At 31.5% G+C, this 8666-nt stretch overlaps 1 long non-coding RNA gene across 1 annotated transcript in view; it reads right to left on the bottom strand.

The window, feature by feature from the left end:
• LOC143085122 (uncharacterized) overlaps positions 1-1376 on the bottom strand; it is a 52649-nt gene extending 51273 nt beyond the window's left edge. The window contains exon 1 of the long non-coding RNA XR_012981249.1: positions 1260-1376. This is a non-coding gene — a long non-coding RNA (uncharacterized LOC143085122). The remainder of the gene's footprint in view (positions 1-1259) is intronic.
• Between the last annotated feature and the right edge of the window lie 7290 nt (positions 1377-8666).

Here is an 8666-nt window from a genome sequence, read left to right on the forward strand (position 1 = left end):
CAAAGTTCAGAAATTGAATCAAACGAAAGATGTTGTATTTGTAAACAACAGTCGCGCAAATTTGATAAAACACTTTTTTTGTTCACATGAAAAATCTTACAACTGAATGACATTTTCTCTCCAATTATGACATTTCAATCATTAAGATCTATACTGATTGTTTTTTGCTATCTTTCAATTCTAAAAAGTAGAAAATACCCTTATTTTACACAAGTAATGAATCCGGTACAAAAACAGGCGATTTTCCGCATAAAACAGTTTGTGTGTGCGCCCGGGTATATGAATTCGAAGTCACTTCTAGTCAGAATGGGGACGTTCAATCCCATCCCTCGTGTAAATAGAGTACAACCCTCTATTATAATGTAAAAAGATTTGGCGACAACGCCTTCTGACAAGGTTAAATTGCAGTGTATCGTGTTTTCCTGTGACATGCGAAATAAACCGCCAGCCGTCTTAATCAATCTAATATTATATTTAACGGTCTGAATATGCATTTATAATTTGTCACTGGCCTTAACAACAAAAATAAATACGAATCAATCAATCAAAGAAACCATACATGAGCTTTGCTATTCACGGAATTGGTACATAAACAGTGTGTTTTCAATTTTGTCGTGTTGAAATATTACTAATGACCAAACACAATACAACTATTATGCACTCAATAGACCAAATATATTGGACCTATATATTACATAAAAGACCAAATTACTACTTAAATAGACCAAATATAGTTGACCTATTTCGAATTAAAATTACCAAAACTAGTGGTCCTATTACATATACTAAATGAATAGAACAAACAACTAAAGGGCCTATAACTAACTTATTAGCCAAATTAAATAGATGTATTACTAACTTAATAGACCAATCATAGTAAACCTAACTCAATAGGGCAAATATAATGGACCTCTTACTGCATCAATATAACAACTATAGTGGACATATTTCTAACACAAAAGACCAAAAATAGTGGACCTATCAATAGTCAATAGACTAAATATAGTGGATCTATTACTGACAGAATGATTATCTATTTCTTTATGATTATATACGAGAATAATTAAGTGTATTTATTTTTCTTAACTGAAGGCATTTACCATTATATTTCTAAGCTAAATATATTGTGAAGAGCTTGTGGCTCTATTTGAATAAACTAAAATACTTCTTGTGCATATTATTAGAATTTTATGATTGTTGAATGAAATTAAACAAAATTGTAAATTGTTTTAGTAAACACTGAATAATATTATACTTACGGATATCAGTATACAGTATTCGAAGCAGAACTGACCAAAGTATTCCTTCTTCATTGTAGATGAATTTTATTGATCAGAAAGTTTGTTTAACTTATTTTCGGCAACCGATGACTTGGCATCCTTGTGAGGTGAAAACATAATCCGTTCTTGATATAATTTCAACTGAAAATATATATTAATATATAACTACAGTTGACTATGTTGTACTGATATTGTATTTCACCTCAAATATACATCACTTGTTTAGTCAAATAAAGGATTGATATGATATATAGACCCATTCATACGAAGGGCAAATAAAAGAGTATCTTAGTAAAACCGATGTTCTCCTATTCTTAAAGTTATAAAAGAGCCACTAAGTTTCTTATTATACAACAAAAATCATCGTATTAACCAGGATTGGAATTTTCTATTTGCTCAAGACGCGCGTTTAGTCTATACCAAAACTCGTCGGTCACGATCGAATTAAGACAAATTAATAAAAGGGCAAATAAAGTACGAAATTGAATAGCACTAAGGACCAAATATTCCGAAACGTTTTGCTAATTAATTGATAGCATATCAAAAGTTTATAGTATTGCCAATGAGACAAATCTCCACAACAGACCAAAATGACACAGAAACTAACAACTATAGGTCACCGTACGGCCATCAACAATGAGCAAAGCCCGTACCGCATAGTCAGCTATAAAAGGCCCCGAAATGATAATGTAAACAATTCAAACGAGAAAACTAACAGCCTTATTAATGTACAAAAAATGAACGAAAAACAAATATGTTACACATGAACAAACGACAACCACTGAATTACAGGCTCCTGAAAGCCCATACCGCAAAGTCAGCTATCAAAGGCCCCGATATGACAAATGTAAAATAATTCATATGATAAAACTAACTGTTTTAGTTAATGTACAAAAGAGTTAAAGAAAAAAAATATGTAACACAGCAATAAACAACAAACAACCTCTGAATTACAGGCTCCGGAAATAAAAATAACTACATTCATTCATCGTTCCAGTATAAAAGTTACATTATCTGAGCTATCTCTACTCATATGGCAAAGTTCAGAAATTAAATCAAACGAAAGATGTTGTATTTGTAAACAACAGTCGCGCAAATTTGATAAAACATTTTTTTTGTTCACATGAAAAATCTTACAACTGAATGACATTTTCTCTCCAATTATGACATTTCAATCATTAAGATCTATACTGATTTTTTTTCTTTCAATTCTAAAAAGTAGAAAATACCCTTATCTTACACAAGTAATGAATCCGGTACAAAAACAGGCGATTTTCAGCATAAAACAGTTTGTGTGTGCTATACAAATTCGAATGTTGAATAAAAAGTTACTGTAGATTCATTTTATTACGTACACAAACATAATTAAATCAAAATACACGTCACCATACCATTGTTTTTATCTTTCTTGCCATCAAATTCTAGAGAAATTGTATGACTTACACAATAGCAGCAACCACCAAACAGACCAGATACAGGGTGATTTGCGAAATAAAATACCATAAACGATTTGGAATTCATTAGTATATATACGTGTTTCTAATTTTGGTGTTTAGCTGAAAGTGATCTCCGAATGACTTTCAATTTATCCCAAGATAACCTTGTGACGTTCAGCAACCGTCACATTTAAATGAAGACGTAAAATGAATTGAAAACTTTTTATGCGTTATATTTAAAACAAATTGTCAATATGTTTATATATATACTTGAATAACTTAGTTTAACTATAATACAAATATATATACTTTTTTTTATAAACCAAAGTTGTCATCTTCAAAAATAAATTCCTATTAATAATTGTATTTCCATACTCTTAATCGTCGATAGCTTTTCCGTATGCAGTGACCTTATAGTTAATGGACCCTTCGGCTTAACTGGCTGCAGTTTTACCTCAAAATTAGGTACAGTCAAACCTGAGCATCTGGGAAAGTGTTAAGGCACAGCATGCCCTAGATAAGTAAATTTCTAATGCATTGTAAGTTTCAGAGAATTAAAAACTGAACTCGATTTTGCAATGCACTTTTTTTCGTTCTTCTAGAGTTTTATTTGATATGGACCACAGGTACACAGATAAACTCACCAATAATATTAGGGATCTATTGCATTCTATTGTCCAGCTCAATCAATAGACTTCACTTTTATTAGTACCTGTGGGGACGTTATCAAACCTCTCTCCCAAATTAGTTTATGTTTGCACCTTCTGAAGGAATAACAAAAAAAAAATCAAGTAAAGTTTTTAATTTTTTAAACATAAAAATATTTATTTTATATATCAAGGTTTTGCTAGTCCTTAAAACTTCTCAGATGCACAAGTTTGTCTATACACAAAGAAAATGTTGAGGTGAAAATGCAGCCATTAATACGAAGGGTTCACATGAACCGTATCCATGAGATGTGTCGTTAGTATTTTTGCAATTACATATTGCAAGTGCTTGGGTGAAAACTCAATGAAAAAAGTTAACACTGGCAGGAAAATTATTTTTATTGATTCTGGCCAAATATATAATACACCTAATTATCAGGTATGAATGGGTACAGATATTTGTAGAACTGGGCATGTCCAAAAAGACAAAGTATCGATTAATCGGGCATGCACAATTCAGCCAGTTTTATAAGTTCCGAGCACTGTTAGCAAAATGCTGCATGCATCGTAATACAAGATTAATTTTAGCAAACACGGCAAAATTATTGAAATTCAAATGCATTATTTTACAACTACTTGCCTGATTATGCATCCTTTAATTCAAGTGCACAGTTTTACAAGTTCGTGCACAATTATGCCTGGCTTTATTTCAAGTGCACAGTTTTACAGCCTCTTGCATGATTATGCCTGGCTTTATTTCAAGTGCACAGTTTTAAACTTCTTGCATGATTATTCATGGATTAAATTCAAGTGCACAGTTTTACAACTTATTGCATGCTTATTCGTAGCTTAAATTCAAGTGCATAGTTTTACAACTTCTTGTATGATTATGCATGGCTTTAATTCAAGTGCATAGTTTTACAATTTCTTGCATGATTACTGATAACCTAAATTCAAGTGCATAGTTTTACAACTTCTTGCATGATTATTCATGGCTCGTTTGTACAATTTCCTGGAGAATTGTGCATAATGTACAGATCATATAAAAATAGTAAATCAATGCATGCCTAGTTCAACAAACAATTGAAAAACTGGGCATGCTCAGTTCTACAAAATCATGTGACAAAACATACCTCTAATTATATACAATTTTAAGACAAAGTTAAATTAACAAATGGAAACTATTTAAAACAGTGCCGCCCTCTAAAGTCATGGCTTTTTCACGTGCTGCACGATATTTTGTTGATTGTTTATCAAGGTCACCATCCGTAAACTTTTGCAATAATACCCGAAAATGTTAATTGACAACTACTGGATATAATTCGTTTGTCGATTATACGTTTAGGATTCGTGATACAAACGTGTATAAACATGTGCTTATATGATTTGGTTTAGTATAAAGGTATGCAGTGATCCAATTAACATTATAATTTAAAGAATCTCGTTTCAAATAATATTAAATTATGATGTTTAATTTTACGATTTAAAGTAGTGGCGGACAAATTGGCAAAGTTTAAATATATGTCTATTGATTTCAATATTGACCTTAAGTTTTATTTCTGTGTTATCGTTATAGAGGATTTCGTCTGTATATCATGTATATCACACACTGTGAAGAATTTTTAATAGAAAAAAATGTCCTCCCTTGCAAACACTGAAATCGTGATACCTTCACATTTTGTACGTTTTCCACATGTACATTTTTAATTATGGTTTCAAATGAAAACGTTCTCTGGTAATAAGCGATTATGATAGCAAATTGTAAGAAATACAAAACCACAATATAATGTTATATTTTTTATATGACTTAGCATAACAACAAATGCTTCAACCGGATTGGTCAATTCTAATTCTCCCCTTGGTTTACACTTTGATTCAGTCGGAAAGCAAGTCATTAGAAACGATCGTTGTTACTACTTCATAAGACAACAATACGGACTGATATGATCGCCATTCTGAAGTAACTACTTGATACGGCTGTTTTATATCCTTTTTTGGGGCATATACAAGTCAACTCTTTCGGTTATTATACATTCTTAGCTTTCAAATATTCGAGAAAGAGCTTCCATTAAACAGATTACTTCTGAAAAATCTTCAGATGCATGAAATACATACACTGACAGTTTGTACTTTGGTCCTGCTATAATTTATTACAAACCTTTTAAAATTGTCCGTTAATTAATTTTGAAATCATAAAGAAACAAAGTTTCAACTTCCTCATGCAAAGTTGAAATTGTGTTTAAGATTTTTTTTAGTCACAGAAAGTCTTTGATTAGATATGTTCTACGGAAGTAAAACATATATCTTAAGGCTCAACACATATTTAAAGTACTTCTAGAAAGCGATTGGCCTCTTATTGCTATCAGACCTTAAGAAAGATCTCCGTTTGAACTTAACTCCGACAGAAGGAAATGTTGGTAAATACATTAACATTCATGTGAACCGAATGTACACACATTTAGTGTGTTTACAACTTTACATATATTTAAAGAACAATGGCTAATTCAGCAATGATTTTGTCTGAAGTCATACCATCAATGGGATAAATAAATCACCAGCAGAGGTATCAACCCAGTGGTAGTAATTTATAAACGGTACCAAATGTTTTGCACCGGATGCGCATATCGACAAGGGATATGTCTTCATTGATGCTCGAGGTCAAAAATATGAAACCCACAGCGTTTTAAAACAAGGAAGAGCTTTTTATAAACATAAAAAGACAAAAAAGCTAGCCAATTTTGGGCATCAGAATCAGTAATCTTAGCTTTGCATTAGAAAGATATATTCTTTAATTTCCGACATTTTGTATCTAAAAATTTGAAGAACACAAAAACCGTGTCTTAATGCCAGAACCTTATATAGATACTCGCTTCTCGATCGGCTGGTGATATCCTCGGAGACTAAGAGATCACCTTGTAAGGTATTGGCCCAGTGTTAGTAAAAGCGGTACCACTTAATCTGCATCAGCTGACCATTTTGACACTTATTGTCTCTTCATAAATGTTCATGGCGACAATATTTGAAAATCAAAAGCTGATTATAAAAAGGTACAGCACTTTATAAGCCAGAAACGACAAATAATCAAAGTCGGACAAGGAATTGGAGCTTTGGTGATGGATATGTATTCTTTAAGTGAAAATTATTTCCAATATTTTGTTTTAGCTAATCGCTACTTGGCTGGCCACCCTCGAGGACAAGCAGATGTATCAACCCAGTGTGTTAATCACATAAATGGTATCATCTTTGTCTACATCAGATGCGCAATTTGACAATACATATCTCTTCAGCAGTTCAGTGATGCTCGAGGCCAAACTTTTTAACAATGGGATTTTTCTTCTTAAAAAGAACAGTTTTTTAGATACCAAAAAGGACAAAAATGTGAAGCCAAAGTCAGTCAAGGAAATGGAGCTTTGCACGAGGGAGATATATTCGTTATTGAAAATAATATTCAAAGTTACGTAACAGCAAATTATCATCACACAAAATCTGTTTTTTTTATGCCGTTACCAAATCACTTGCTATCGTGCGAGTGACTCCCTCGTGGACTAACAGTTCACCAGTAGAGATAGTGACCCTGTTGTAGTAATTGCATTGCAGGGGCAAATTTTCTATAGCAGATGCCCATTTCAACGCTGATGTTCGAGGCAAAAATATTTCGAAGTCCATAGCTTAATAAAATAATAAAATAGTTTTTTTCATACCAAAAAGGACAAAAAAGTATAACAAATTCCAGGCAATTAATTAGTTCTTTACTTTTATTAAAATATTTAGAGTTGACTGAAAAACTAAAATGTAGGGTAACTTAATACGTGTGCAAAAGCTAACAGCAAAGTGAATAGGAAAAAAATAATTTTACACACTAAAACAGTTTTTTTGGCATGCCCTTCTGGTAATTCTATACATTTTATGCCTAATTCTAAAAGACGTTTACTGTTATGGTGAAAAATGGATCTATTCATACTTCGAATTGGCTTGTTTATCTTTGCAAAAAATGTATTACATGCATGAATTGAGAGTTATTCATTGAACTTATTTTTAAGAATGATAAATAGCTTACCTCGAATTTGTAGTACTAATTTATGAAAAGTACCTAAGATTAAATCGATATTGATTTCTAGCCACAATTATATTGTTGATGCAGATATGAGTTATGTGAATACGGTAATGTAGTGTTTTTAATATTGCATTATGTTTGATATGAAGGAAAGTGTAAAGCTCATACAAATATTACATGTTAATAGAAACATAAAAGTAGTGTACTTTAAATGTGAAGCAATATCTTTGAGACTTGCATTTACCAAAATTAATATTTCTGATTTTTACGTACTCATAAACTGTACTGTAAAAGAAAATAAACAACAATACTAAACTCCAAAGAAATTTCAAAAAGGAAAGGGATTTATCAAATGGCTAAATCAAAAGCTGAAATGCATTAAACTAATGGAAAAGAACAATCACATTTCTGACTTGGTACAGACATTTCGTTGTTACGAAAACGGTGGATTAAACCTGTTGAAACTCTAGGTAAACCTATCATATGTGTGACCGTCGCATAGGAACTATACCAAATTATTCATAAGACAAATAAAAATTGAATCTGAATAATGATAATGTATCCAAAAGTTTGTGATTAACCTTAAAGGGGCACTAGCTACAAGATATGGAAAAAATCAGAACATGATTTTGTTTGGTTCAATTAATAATATAAATAAAATGATGAAATTATAATTCGTTTATAGCTGCCATTTTTTTCTTTCAATTTTGTCAAAATAGAAACATTGCTGATAAATTCATTACTTGCAAGTTAATATACATTGAATACGTATTCTTGTGATCTTCAATTCAATTCAATCCTTTAAAAGAAAAAGACTGTCAACATTTAAAATGAATCAACGGTGAACTATATCGTCGACCGATTTGATCTACACAAATATCATCCTTATACAGGTAAAAACGATAATTAACTTTTTATTTCACATCTAATATGAAACATAACAGACATAGAAAATATAAGAAATGAGAAATGGTCGGGTTGTTGTCGCTTTAACACATTCCCCATTTCCTTTCTCAATTTTATTTATTGCAATCGGTCGCTATTCATTGATATTTATGTTTATGCTTATGTTTATATCGGGTTATATGACATTCGGCAGTCTCTGGTGGTCGTCTCAAAAGATACATAAATGGCATTTAGACTTAAATACACACGAAATTCTGATATATATTATCGAGTACCAGCAGTATTTACTGTTGTTATCAGACTTATTGTGATTTGAATATACGTTTTAGTAGTTACAAATCAA

The sequence above is a fragment of the Mytilus galloprovincialis genome, chromosome 8 (genome assembly GCF_965363235.1).
Source record: "Mytilus galloprovincialis chromosome 8, xbMytGall1.hap1.1, whole genome shotgun sequence".
NCBI lineage: Eukaryota > Metazoa > Mollusca > Bivalvia > Mytilida > Mytilidae > Mytilus > Mytilus galloprovincialis.